We start from the raw sequence: 12,823 nt of genomic DNA, 5'->3' as shown, positions 1-12,823 counted from the left end.
AGAAATACCATGAGTATCTGTGGACACAACATTGTACTACTGCTTACCCCATGTGTATACATAGTAAGAAATACTGTGAGATCCTGTGACCACATCATCCGACTACTGCCTATACACATAGTTTTAGGATACCTCTCAATCTCTTAGCACAAGTAATCTATACAAAACCAAAAATAATGGAAGTATGAAGACCCAGGGATAGATTTTAGAATGTTGCTAGAATAACAGAGTTTGTGTTACCGAGTATTTTCTGAAGGGTATGAAGTCAGACACTTATAATTCTGCCATTATTTTAATGACTTCAATCCTCAGCTCTTTGCCAGGAAACCACAAATTTTATGAAGAGCAAATATATGACAAATATTTGGATATTTTGAGAAAATCTGGACAGCTGAGAGGTATGGTTAAAACCCGTGCATGCCTGTAGTTCATTACCTCTGAAAGATGATAGTCATGCAGCAAAATTATTTGTGCAATGCCTTTCATCTAATACATGATTATGGAAAAGAAAGGCCCAATAAGAGACCTCTGCAGTTGTCTGACCAGTATGTCTAGTTATGGTTCCAAGGTAGAATTATATGTGTTCCATTCCTCAGTGGCTGTACACAACCCACTGTGCAAAACACATAACTACCTATAATATACTATGACGTAATGTGGTGTCAGTGCTATATGCTCTCATACAATAATTTCAGGCATTTGCACGTCAACTACTGACACCACATAAATTAACATCAAGATCAGTTTTTCGAATTTACAAGGAAAAATGATACTTTACAAAAACAATGGACTATGTGTGGGGATTAAACATTTAAGCCCTTCTAACGCATTAGCTTTACACCTTTTAGGTTGAAAAAGATAACAACAGTAGGCAAATTATACAGCAAAACTCCCTATCACTAAATTCCTCACTGGATATAAAACAGGAAGCTCAGCAGGAACATTTAGCAACTTAACCCTTCAACGAATACAAGACCTAAATTCACATAGTCCTCTGATAATTACATACCTGCATTCACGCAACAAACTGTGTGTGGACAAATTAAGAATGCATTCTAGGGGGTGTGGCTAAGATGTCAGAGTGTGCGCAGCAGTTTTTTGTTGCTCTGTCTATAAGTTTTATTTCTGACAGGATTTATTTGCAATTTTTCGAAATTAATTGGGAAAAACTATCTATAAATATTCTTTTCATTGTTGTGGATTACCTGAGGAAGAAAAAAGTAACATTTTTCAGTGAATTTTCTCACAAAATTCCTGTCAGGATATTAGCAGCTATATACAGATACTTGAAATATGAGTCATTCAAAGTCCTCAGCTCAAGACAGTTCTATGAAAAAAGAACTGCAGACCATAATTACAAGTATACAGGACCTTTCTACTAAAATGGACAATCTAGAAAGCATTATGGAAAATATGAAAAAAAGAGAGTAAAAAGCAAATTCAATATTTAAAGGAAATTATTTCAAAGCACTCGGATCAAATAACCAACATAGAAGAATCTCTAAATGACATAGATGGAAGACAGATAGAGAATGACAGTCAAATAAATTTCTTATTGAAGCAAAACAACTTATTAACTGAGAAAGTGGAAGATTTGGAGTCAAGGTCAAGGAGGAACAACATTAGAATTTATGGAGTTCCTGAAAAGACGGAGGGAAATAATGTGATTATTTTCCTGAATAATTGGTTGCCTAAAGTGCTAAACCTCCCGGAGTCACTTTCTTATGGAATTGAAAGGGCTCATAGTTCTTTATCAAATCCTTCTGTATCAAAAAATCCAACTTCAGCAAGATCCATCATAGTTAAGTTTTTGTCAACACAGGATAAAGATCTGGTGTTAAAAACTGCCTGGACGATGAGCCCCATTCAAGAAAATGGAAGAGTTATTAGATTTGATAATGACTATGCATCTGTGACAATAGCAAAAAGGAAAGCTTGTATTCCCCTCATTAAAGACCTTAAGAAAGCTGAAATAAAAGCTCAAAAACTCTTCCCTGCCAAATTAAAAGTCACACTTCCAGATGGTCAAAAAATCTTTAATAATATTGAAGAAGCAACAGAATTTGTCAAAAAACATAATCTACTAGACAAAATTGAATATATGGAACTTTCTACTCCAAGCCTAAAGAGACAAGCTACTAATGGCAAAATAACAGCAAATGTTAAGTCCACAAAAAAAAAAAATAAAGGGAAGTAAAACATAAGCTTTTAATTTCCTGAGGTTATTCTCTCTTGTAATAGGATAAATAGTGCAAATATGAGGTAAGATTTTAAAATAAATATTTACAACTATATATAACTAACCCTTCTTCCTCTTTTATAGTAATTACTCATTATTATATAGATAATTACTTTCTGCCATTTCTCCTCCCTCCGCTATGAAGTTTTTATCCCCTATATAGATTATAATATAAATAAAAACAAATGGCTTATAAGCACATACTATCTTGTCATAATCTTACAAGATTGTGATTTAATGTTATATTTTAAATTAGTGGTGTGCTGAGTGCCGTGAGAATAATATTAAACTGTTGTTTAAAAATAGTTTATGTGTCTGTTCTGTAACCTTAATACATTAAATAGAGTGGGAGTAGCTTTAAATGCTGAACGGGGGTTGTAGGTGCTTATACAGTCTGACAGGAAGCTTTGTGAGCTTTAGATTGATAAAATTTTCTTTGTAGGTATTAAAGTAATTATGATGGATGTTCAGGGGAGAGAAAGCGCTTCAAAAGAAGTGCGGTCTATGGTTTTAAAAAAGATTAATAGCTGCATAGTGCTACCCTGTTTAACTTGTTTTTTCTATTTTACATGCTTTTTTGCAACCCACGAGCGCATGAAAGCTAGGAAAGCCAAAAATAACTGAAAAATGTCATACCTGCCTGTGTATGCAGTTCATTTTTGAATGCAAAGCCTCAAGAGAACTAAATCATGAGCTATTCATTGATCTGTGGTTTTGAGACTGGCGCTCTTTGTAAAAACTTCTAGTGATGATGTAATTGTACTCTGAGCCCCGGTCGCACATAAGAAACAACTGTGACAGGCGATAAGGACGCAGCAAGGAAGTTTTGCCGCTGAGACATTCAAAATATTCTTCAAAGTAGTTTCTTGACTGTAAGTTTATAATTTCCTAACAAAATGAATGTTTACTAGTTCTTCTTGATGTCGAAGACTAGATCTAATAACATAAATGTTGGAAACTGTTGTAGTTGCAGTTAAATTCAGTATCTAAGGCACAATTATCACTCATGCTTCCTAGCATTGTTTTGAATTAATTTGTTTTCTAAACTTATTGACAGTGTGAGATACATGTTTAGTTCTAAGGTGAATTCTAGTTAATTGTATGTAGAAATAAAATAACTTGTAAACGAAGAGTAAATTGCACATGAAAAGAAAATTAGCATTTCTCTATACATTACACAGATGCTTTAGTTACAATGCAGCTTCACCAGATATTTAATGCAAGATAAATACAGCTGACTGAAGGGAAAGTTGAAAAACATTAAAATAGAGCATCCCTTTATAAGTTGCAGATAGATTTTAAAAAAGAAAAGAGGGGAAGGTGTAATATTGTAATAAGCCGAGGTAAATATAGTTACCTGATATATGAACATCTAAATGTTTTAAATAAAAAATAAACTGTAAAGCAAACATTGGTATTTCTTCATAAGTCACTTTTGGAGAATCATATTTGAGAGTTTCTTCATATATGTGTTATATATCTCACCTCAAAAAATCCTTGTTTAAACATATCTTTTTTCATGTGAGCGCTGATACATTAGGAATGTTATTTGGATAACAGAAAATTGTTTATTATTTTCAAGGGTACTTTGCATTTAGGCATTCCTAAAATATAGAAGGATGCGGTAAAGTAAGTTGATTGCATAGCCCACATAGTACTAATAATGGATTTTAAGCAAGTACTTAATACAACAGTAAGTGTTGAATAAACAAAGCAAAAAAGCTGTTTTGGGAATAACACATATCCAGTTACTTCAAAGCAGCAAACACTTGTACTATCTGATCATTATATTGAAGATGTTATCTTACAATCAATAACTAGTATAAGCAATGTTGATTTATTCTCTTGCTAATAGTAGTGATATTGACAACAATGAGGACTTGAATGAATACATTTTTGAAATATGAATATTAGAAAGTTGTATAAATGGCTTATTATTGGAACAAAAGGGGATAAATGAAATGGAGAAGGGTGTTTGAATAAAGTACGTTTACCACATTTAAATAAGCTTAAAACACTCATAATAGTTTAATATTGCAGATTTTAAAATATTGGTCATACTTTGCTTAGACCATACATATATAGCCCATAAACAAAATGTATAGAAGGAATAGTCGAGAGGAGAATGGGTGATAGAAGAAAAATGGAGAGGGTTTCTATGCCTTAAATATATAAATATATATTTAATACACAGTATAATTTCAAATCATATAATTAAACTGGATGTACACTCTTCATTCATAGTTTAATCTGTATTAGGAAAATAATATCTTTTTTTTCATCTTAACGAAAGACTCTGACTTCTTATATTGCTTTTGAAGTCAAGCTTACATATGCTGGTTTATGAGAGCATAATCCTGTTACTCTAACATAGAGATGTTTGTCAAACACGAATATTTATTGCATGACTATTTTATTTGTAATTTGTAAAATACTTAATATTCTATCATATGTCTTGAGATGTTTTGCGCTTCAATAACTAAACATAATGTTACATAATATTGAATATGTTTAACTGTATACCTAATTATTAGAGGGCAGAAGCAGCAATATAAAGGTTGACTGGTTGTAGGACTGTTAATGGTGGTGGCTAAGATGATACTTTCATCAAGCCAGGAAATTAGGTTTCCATGTTTAGTTTTGTATATAGTAATATATGTTATGATTTTCTTATTAATTTCTATTTACCTGCTCATAACTAAATTCAATAGATTTATATGTACCATTCTAAATGTTCTCTTATAAATGTATGTCTTTAAATGTCAATGGCCTTAATAATCCTGTCAAAAGAGGGAGTATAGTTAGATACTTGAAATTGAATAAAGTAGATATAGGTTTTTTACAGGAAACACATATTGTCGACAGGGATATAGATAAATTATCTTTTAATGGGTATATGGTCCTTGTAGAATCCCACTACCAAACCAAGAGAAGAGGCATGATGATACTATGGAGAAAAACATTACCAATGCCTAAAGTCATTGATACTTACTCATTACCAATGCCTAAAGTCATCGATACTTACTCATTATCAATGCCTAAAGTCATCGATACTCACTCATTACCAATTCCTAAAGTCATTGATACTTACTCATTACCAATGCCTAAAGTCATCGATACTCACTCATTACCAATTCCTAAAGTCATTGATACTTACTCATTACCAATGCCTAAAGTCATTGATACTTACTCAGACAAGAATGGCATGTTATGCCTGGCAGTTCTGGAGATAAAAGATATGTAACTCTTGTAAATTCTTACTGGATACCTGGTTTTGGAGCAGTTACAGCAAGGAATCATTTAGAGTTAATAATTTCCAAATCCAAAGGAGAAATAATACATGCAGGAGATTTCAATTGCCTTCTCACTGAAAAAGATACTACCAAAAATGATAAATTTAGAATTTCCCCTGCAGCTAAAACGCTAAAGAATTGTATTAATGTATTATGTCTTAGGGATATATATGATTTAAAAGAAACACACTTGTTAGAATGCACCCATTATTCATATAGGTATGGTACACAAACAACAATTGATAAAGTACTAGTTACTAACAATATATTTTCTAAGGTACAAGAAGTGTTAATTAGTTCATGCCCATTGTCAGATCATAATGCCTTATTTTTTAAGGTCAATATCATGCCTAAAGATTTAATAACATGGCAAAGATTGCCTGTCTACATTACTATACTTAATGGATTTAAAGAGTGGTTTCTTGGTGAAATAAAATATTTTTTAGACATCAATGATAATAATGAAACTTCAAAGGTTATACTTTGGGATTCACTAAAATCTTATTTATATGGTAAGATCAAAAATTGGTATCTAAACAAAAGAAAACAATGGGAAAATGAATTAACACAAAGACAACTAAAAATAGACGGAATAAAGAAAAGTTTAAGCACCAAGGGCATAAAAACTAATTCTGAACTTAAAACATTAAATACTAGATATGCATAAATTGTAAATCATAAAGTGGCAATAAATCTAGAAAAATTCAAAATTCAATCCTAATCAGTAAACCCCAAAAAATGTACATAGATTGGCAGTCAAAGCAAAAAATTTAGCTAAACTAAGTCATATAAAAGAAATCACTGATAATACAGGAGTTAAAACAAGACATAACGGAACACAAAGAAATTCTGGAGGTCTTCAGAGTATATTATGAGAAGGTAAATAATACAAATGGTGACTCTGCAGACAATATGCTTAAGTGTAATTTTTTGAATGAAAATATCAACAAAAGAGTAACAAAGGAACAAAATGCTAATTTTCTCAAACCAATAACATTAAAAGAAATTAAAGAATGCATTCATAATCTTAAAAACAATAAGGCACCTGGATTAGATGGGATTATAGGAGAAATATATAAGTTGTTTCCAGAAGACACCTTAAAGACTTTACAGACAGCTTTTGAAGAATTTAGGAAAAATAAAAATATCTTTCCTTCATGGAAGTATGCTATAATATCTCCCATTCTAAAGCAAGATAAAGACCCTAAATTAGTATCATCATATCAACCTATATCTCTGCTAAATGTAGATTATAAAATTTTTGCCTCCATACGTACTAAAAGATTGAATCAATTCATCCCCAAAATAATAGCAGATGATCAAACAGGGTTTGTTTTGAATAGGAAAGTTCAGGACAATGTCATCAGACTTTTTACCTTAATAGATGTTGCAAATAAAAAGAAAAAAGAATTATCAATTATTAGTTTAGACACAGAGAAGGCAATTTATTCTTTATCTTGGTCATACCTATTTAAAGTCTTGGAAACATTTAATTTCTCCACAGATTTCATAGAACTAATAAATAGCTTATATAAAAACTCTTTGTTGTATATTAAAATTGGGGCCTTTTTATCTAACAAAATTAAAATACTAAAAGGAACTAAGCAAGGTTGTCCTCTGTCACCTTTGTTATTTGCATTGTCAGTAGAAACATTTGCAAATTACATAAGAAATAATAACATAAATAGCTTTATGGTTAATTCAAATTATGCCTCTAAAATACAATTATTTGCTGATGATATAATATTAACCATAGGAAATTTAAACTCTTCAATAAGGCATATTACAACAGCTATAGGACATTTTGAGAAACTTTCAGGTCTAAAATTCAACAGCACTAAATCTGAAACATTATTGGTAAATAAAAAAGTAAGTTCTGAATGGAGAAAACACAGTAATTTTAGTTGGGGGAATAACACTCTTAAATATTTAGGAATATATATATAACCTAATTGGAAAGAAATTATACAAGTCAATTATAGAAATTTGTTAGGTATAATCAAAGAATATATAAAAAATGGAGTAAAATGTTCTTTACTTTTGAAGAAAAGCTAACATTAATAAAAATGTGTATTCTTCCTAAAATTTTGTTTCTTATTCAAACAATAATTATTAGCCCTCAAAAAAAAAATAATAAAACAGCTCAACTCACTTCTAATTAAGTTTTTATGGTTCCCACAAAAACCAAGAATAAAGTATGAGTGGCACAATAGAGATTGGGAAAAAGGTGGAATTACATTTCCAAACTTAGAACTTTATGCAGGATCAGTTATAATTCACATCATAAGCAAGTGGTTAAATAACAAGTATACTTCAAACTGGAAACATCTACACATGAATATTCTACTATCTAATGCCGATGAAACAATAAACAATGATATTTTTACTGAAAATAACAATTTTTTTAGTAGTAAAGGACTCAGTATATAAAGAAAATAAACATGAGAAGTTACCACATTGTGTTAGCTATATACTAAACAATTTTAGGAAAATTATAAATAGTAACTGCATAAGAAGACATTTTTCTATATTAATATTCACAATAGCACACACAAAGAATTGTCTAGACTCTTTTAATATGAATAAAATAATGGAAATGAAAGGCAATGGACTAAATTATTGGCATCAGTTCCTAAGTACAAATAATATTCATGATACTACAAGCCTTTTAGCAAGGTATAACACAAATCACGATAATTGGTTAAATATTCAAATTTTCAGGGAACATCTAATAAAGGAATTTAAAACGAGCCAAATGAGTAATATTTTATTACAGCCTAAAATAATCTTTCTTTTATGTGAATTGAATACATCACAATTTAGCATGGGGTTCTCTTTATCTAAAATTTATAAGACATTAAGAGCTGACTTAAAACAGCCTGAAGACTCTTTATGGAGTTATATAGAAAGTATGAACAGATTTGATTTTTCTGAAAATGATAAATTAATAACACTCAGGTCAATCAATCATACAACATCATTTCCATATTGGAAAATATTTACATTGAAGTTTTTACACAGGAGTTTCTTTACCCCACAGAGAATTGCTATAATGTCAAATAAAACTAGTCATAATTGTTGGAGATGTGATGAGAGTCTCTGTGCTGATTGGGTACACATGTTCCTTGAATGCAGAGTGATTGTCCCATTCTGGCAGAAATTTAGAGATTTTATAAAGGCTTTATGGACTGACAAGTGTATAATAACAGATGCACTTTTGTTGTTTAATGCTCCAGTGCCAGATGATTGTATACCAAAATCACAAGTGCATCTTCTCTGGTCTCTTTTGGCTATAGCAAGAAAAGTCATCACTTTAAACTGGAATACCAAAACAATTGTATCTTTTGCTGAATTTACATTATTGGCCAAAACAGTATGTAATAGAGAACTTTTAACTCTTGCTTCTAGAATGACAAGAATGACCCATAGGAAGTTATCCTGGATGAAACTAAAAAAGTTATTAGATAAAATGTAATGATTTCAAACAGAATAGTCTAATGTTATGAGCATCTTTTGTATATAGTTTTAATATTTAGTGTTATGTCTATGTATAATTATCTGCATGATGTAAGAAGTTTATGATTTATGAAAATTAATAAAAAGAAAGTTTAAAAAAAGAATGCATTCTAAATTAGTATCTTGGCTTTACAGCATTCTTATGTTGAAATGGGTAGCAACAGTAGACAAATTATAATAGCAAAAATTGCAAAAACGATAAATCCATAGTATCCATTGAAATCTCAACAAAACCCAGAATGCAGCCTACACTGGGTCCAAAACAAACCAAGAAGAAACTTTGCAGTATGGAGGATGTGATGTTCACTTCCTAAATTATGTTATGTACTTAGTTCACTTAATAAAAATCAAACTGTAAAATATAACTGTAAAATACGTGCTACAAAATAATCAAATAGAAAATAGTAGGTAGCCCATAGTTGAATTAAAAATGGAATGTCCTTTATTGAAACAGACAAACAAGTGATCTTAGCTGAGTATAATGAAAAACATCAAAAACATTCCTTATACATAATCAGGTTGTTTGGAGCAAGGGAGTAGTTACAGTGGGTGGTTCTGTTAACAGCAATAAAACCATTGAAATCATTCATTTAACCAAGCCCCTTCCCCATAACACCATAGCGTAATCAGAGACTGTGCTAACTAAAACTGAATCTAGAAAGCTGGTGACAAATTACTATATTTATTAACACTTTGTATAGGCTAACCAATTAATCAAAACTTTATTAATTAAGAAACAAAGTAACTAAAAAAAGACTGACTAACAAAAAGATCTACCAATAGACATTTACCAGAATAAATATTAATAAATATACAACTTTTAAGAAAGATCACTTTCGTATCAAATACATACTTCATCAGGTTTGTGTGTCAAAAACAAATCATAATATGAATGAACATGTGTATAGCTATACAACTGCAAACTTAAGTAGGATGAAAAAACATAAAAATAATAGCTAAGCTGGAAATACAGTGATAAATGTTAAAAATAAAACAGTAAGATCATGGGGATCTGTTAAAGTGTGGCATCTAACTAAGAAAACAATTTGTTTGAAAATATAAGACTGCACTCAAGAGTAATTGCAACTGCAGCCTTGAAAATAGGTAAAAAAAGACTAGGCCCATTCACTACCTAAAAGGAAAAAAATGTAACAAGTGTTCAGTTTAAAATCTAAAGTAGCATTTAACATGGAGCCATCAAAAATGATTAATGTATACATGAGCCACATTCATACTATGATTTGTTTTTGACACACAAACCTGATGAAGTATGATTTGATACAACAGTGATCTTTGTTAAAAGTTGTATACTTATTAATATTTATTCTGGTAGATGTCTATTCATAGACCTTTTTGTTAGTCAGTCATTTTTTAGTTAAGTTTGTTTCTTAATTATTTTGATTAGTTGGTTAGCCTATACAAAGTGTTAATAAACTGATAGTAATTTGTCACTAGCTTTCTAGATTCAGTTTTAGTTAGCACAGTCTCTGATTACACTATGGTGTTAAGGGGGAAGGGGCTTGGCTAAAGGAATGATTTCAATGGTTTTATTGCTCTTAACAGAACCATCCTCTGCAACTACTCCCTTGCTCCAAACAACTTGATTATGTATAAGGAAAGTTTTTGATGTTTTTATAGGTTCATAGGTTCATAGGTAGGTACTAGGCTATCGGCCCAAGGGCCTACATAAACCTAGCCAACAAGGTTCCCTGGCTTACACCACCCAAGAAAGTTATTTTCCAGTGCCACTGTCAAGCAGAGACACAGAAATGATCCCCGGGGTGTATTTCCTATTTCCCATCCACTCATCAAGATTTTTCTTGAAGAGTGCTAATGAAGAACTTTGCTTGACATAGATGGGTAGCCTGTTACAGAGTATGGGAAGTCCCTGGGACAGGAATCTATCCCTCCAGCATGTCCTGTTTATTGTGGTGACAAGGTTTAGGTCCCTAGAGTGTGTAGCTCGGAGGGATTAGGATTTCTTTAGGTGTAGCATGTCCAACAGCTCTGGGTTTGACATAGCTTTATATGTTAGGCAGAGATCACCTCGGAGTAGGCGATATGCTACGGAGTAAAGCTGGAGTATTTTGAGACGGTCAGTGTAGGGCATTTGTTTGAGGCCAGTAATCCTCTTTGTGAGGTACTTCTATGGCCTTTCCAGCTGCTGCAGATGTCTTGTGAGGTACATTCCAAAAGAAGCATTGTACTCTATAATGGGTCTAATGAGTGTCGAGTAGAGAGGAGCAATGACCTCTTTTTTCTTGGATGAGAACCCTTTTATGATGAGGTGTGTCATGTAGAAGGATTTCCTGACTACTGTGGTGATGTGACTATCAAAGGAGAGACTACTGTCCACCTGGATCCCAAGGTCACTTATTACGCATTCTTTGTTAAGTAGATTGCTGCCTATGTGGTAGTTCATGGGTACAGAGTTTTTACCAAAGGGGATGACACTGCACTTTTTGGTATTGAGCTTGAGGCCATGGCTCTGACACCAGGCATCTGTCTCAGTGAGGCCCTTCTGTAGGATGTCCACATCATTTGGGGACTTGACTATGGCTCTTAGTTTGCAGTCATCTGTGAACTTCATTAGCCACAGGCCTTCTGTGTTAGCCTGTACTTCAGAGAAGTAGATACCAAACAGGAGAGGTCCCAGGACGGAACCCTGTGGTACGCCACTTGTCACTGCTTTGAGGTCAGATTTGGAGTCTGCAACTTTTACAGTGTGGGTTCTGTCAGTGAGCCAGGTGGCAACCCATCTTGTGACGTAGGGATTTATACCTAGTTTATTGAGTTTAGCTATAATTCCAGTGTGGGGGATGGTGTTGAAAGCCTTGGCGATGTCAAGATAGGTTGTGTGAACCAGCTAACCCTCATTTACAGCTTTGGTCACTGCCTCAAAGAAGTCGATCAGGTTCAGGAGGCATGATCTGCCTTTCACAAACCTGAACTGGTTGGGATCCAGAGTTTGGAGGTTACCAATGTCTTTGTTTATGAGTTCCATGATGATACAGTCCATGGCCTTGCAGACCAGGCTCATCAGGCTAATAGGTCGATAGTTCCTGGGATCAGTGATGGCTCACCCTTTGTGGAGTGGGATAACTGTTGCTGTGCGCCATTCAGTGTGCACAAAGCCTGATGCAAGGCTATTATTGAACATGGTGCTTAAGTGGGGAGCCAGTTTGTTCTGAAGTTCATGTAAAATGCAGCCTGGGATGTTGTCCGGTCCCATGGATGCTGTGTTTTTGGCTTTAGAGAGTGCAGCTTTTACCTGCATAGTTGTGATTACAGGGACTCTGCATTCTTCCTGTATAGATATGGGCCCTTTAGGGGGTGAGGGTGGGTAAAGTTAGCACTGAACCTATCTGCCAGGATGTTGGCAATATCAGTTGGTTCTGTATTTTTTGTGCCTTTGTGCTGTAACTCAGAGCAGATCTGGGTGTTGCCATCGAGATTCTTGACATAGCTATAGAATGCTTTGTAGTTGTCCTTGGAATTAGTGGCGATTTTGGTTTCATAGCTAGCATTTGGAGGATCTTATAAGGGATCTCAGCTTCTTACTGAGGCTGACCAGGGAGCTCCTCCACTCATGGGATCTTACTCTCTTTTGCAACAGTTTCTTCCTTCTGTTGTACAGTTTGTTTATGGCAGGGAACCACCAGATTGGCTTCCTTTTTTTGGAGGATAGCATCTTGGTTCTGTTTGGGATAGCACAATCCATGCACTTGTGTAAGTGCTTATAGAGTGCATTTGTGTAGGATTCAGCAGTTGTAAC

The sequence above is a fragment of the Protopterus annectens genome, chromosome 7.part1 (genome assembly GCF_019279795.1).
Source record: "Protopterus annectens isolate FY-2018-M chromosome 7.part1, PAN1.0, whole genome shotgun sequence".
In the NCBI taxonomy this organism is placed as follows: domain Eukaryota; kingdom Metazoa; phylum Chordata; order Ceratodontiformes; family Protopteridae; genus Protopterus; species Protopterus annectens.
Note: the sequence above shows the minus strand (reverse complement) of the source record.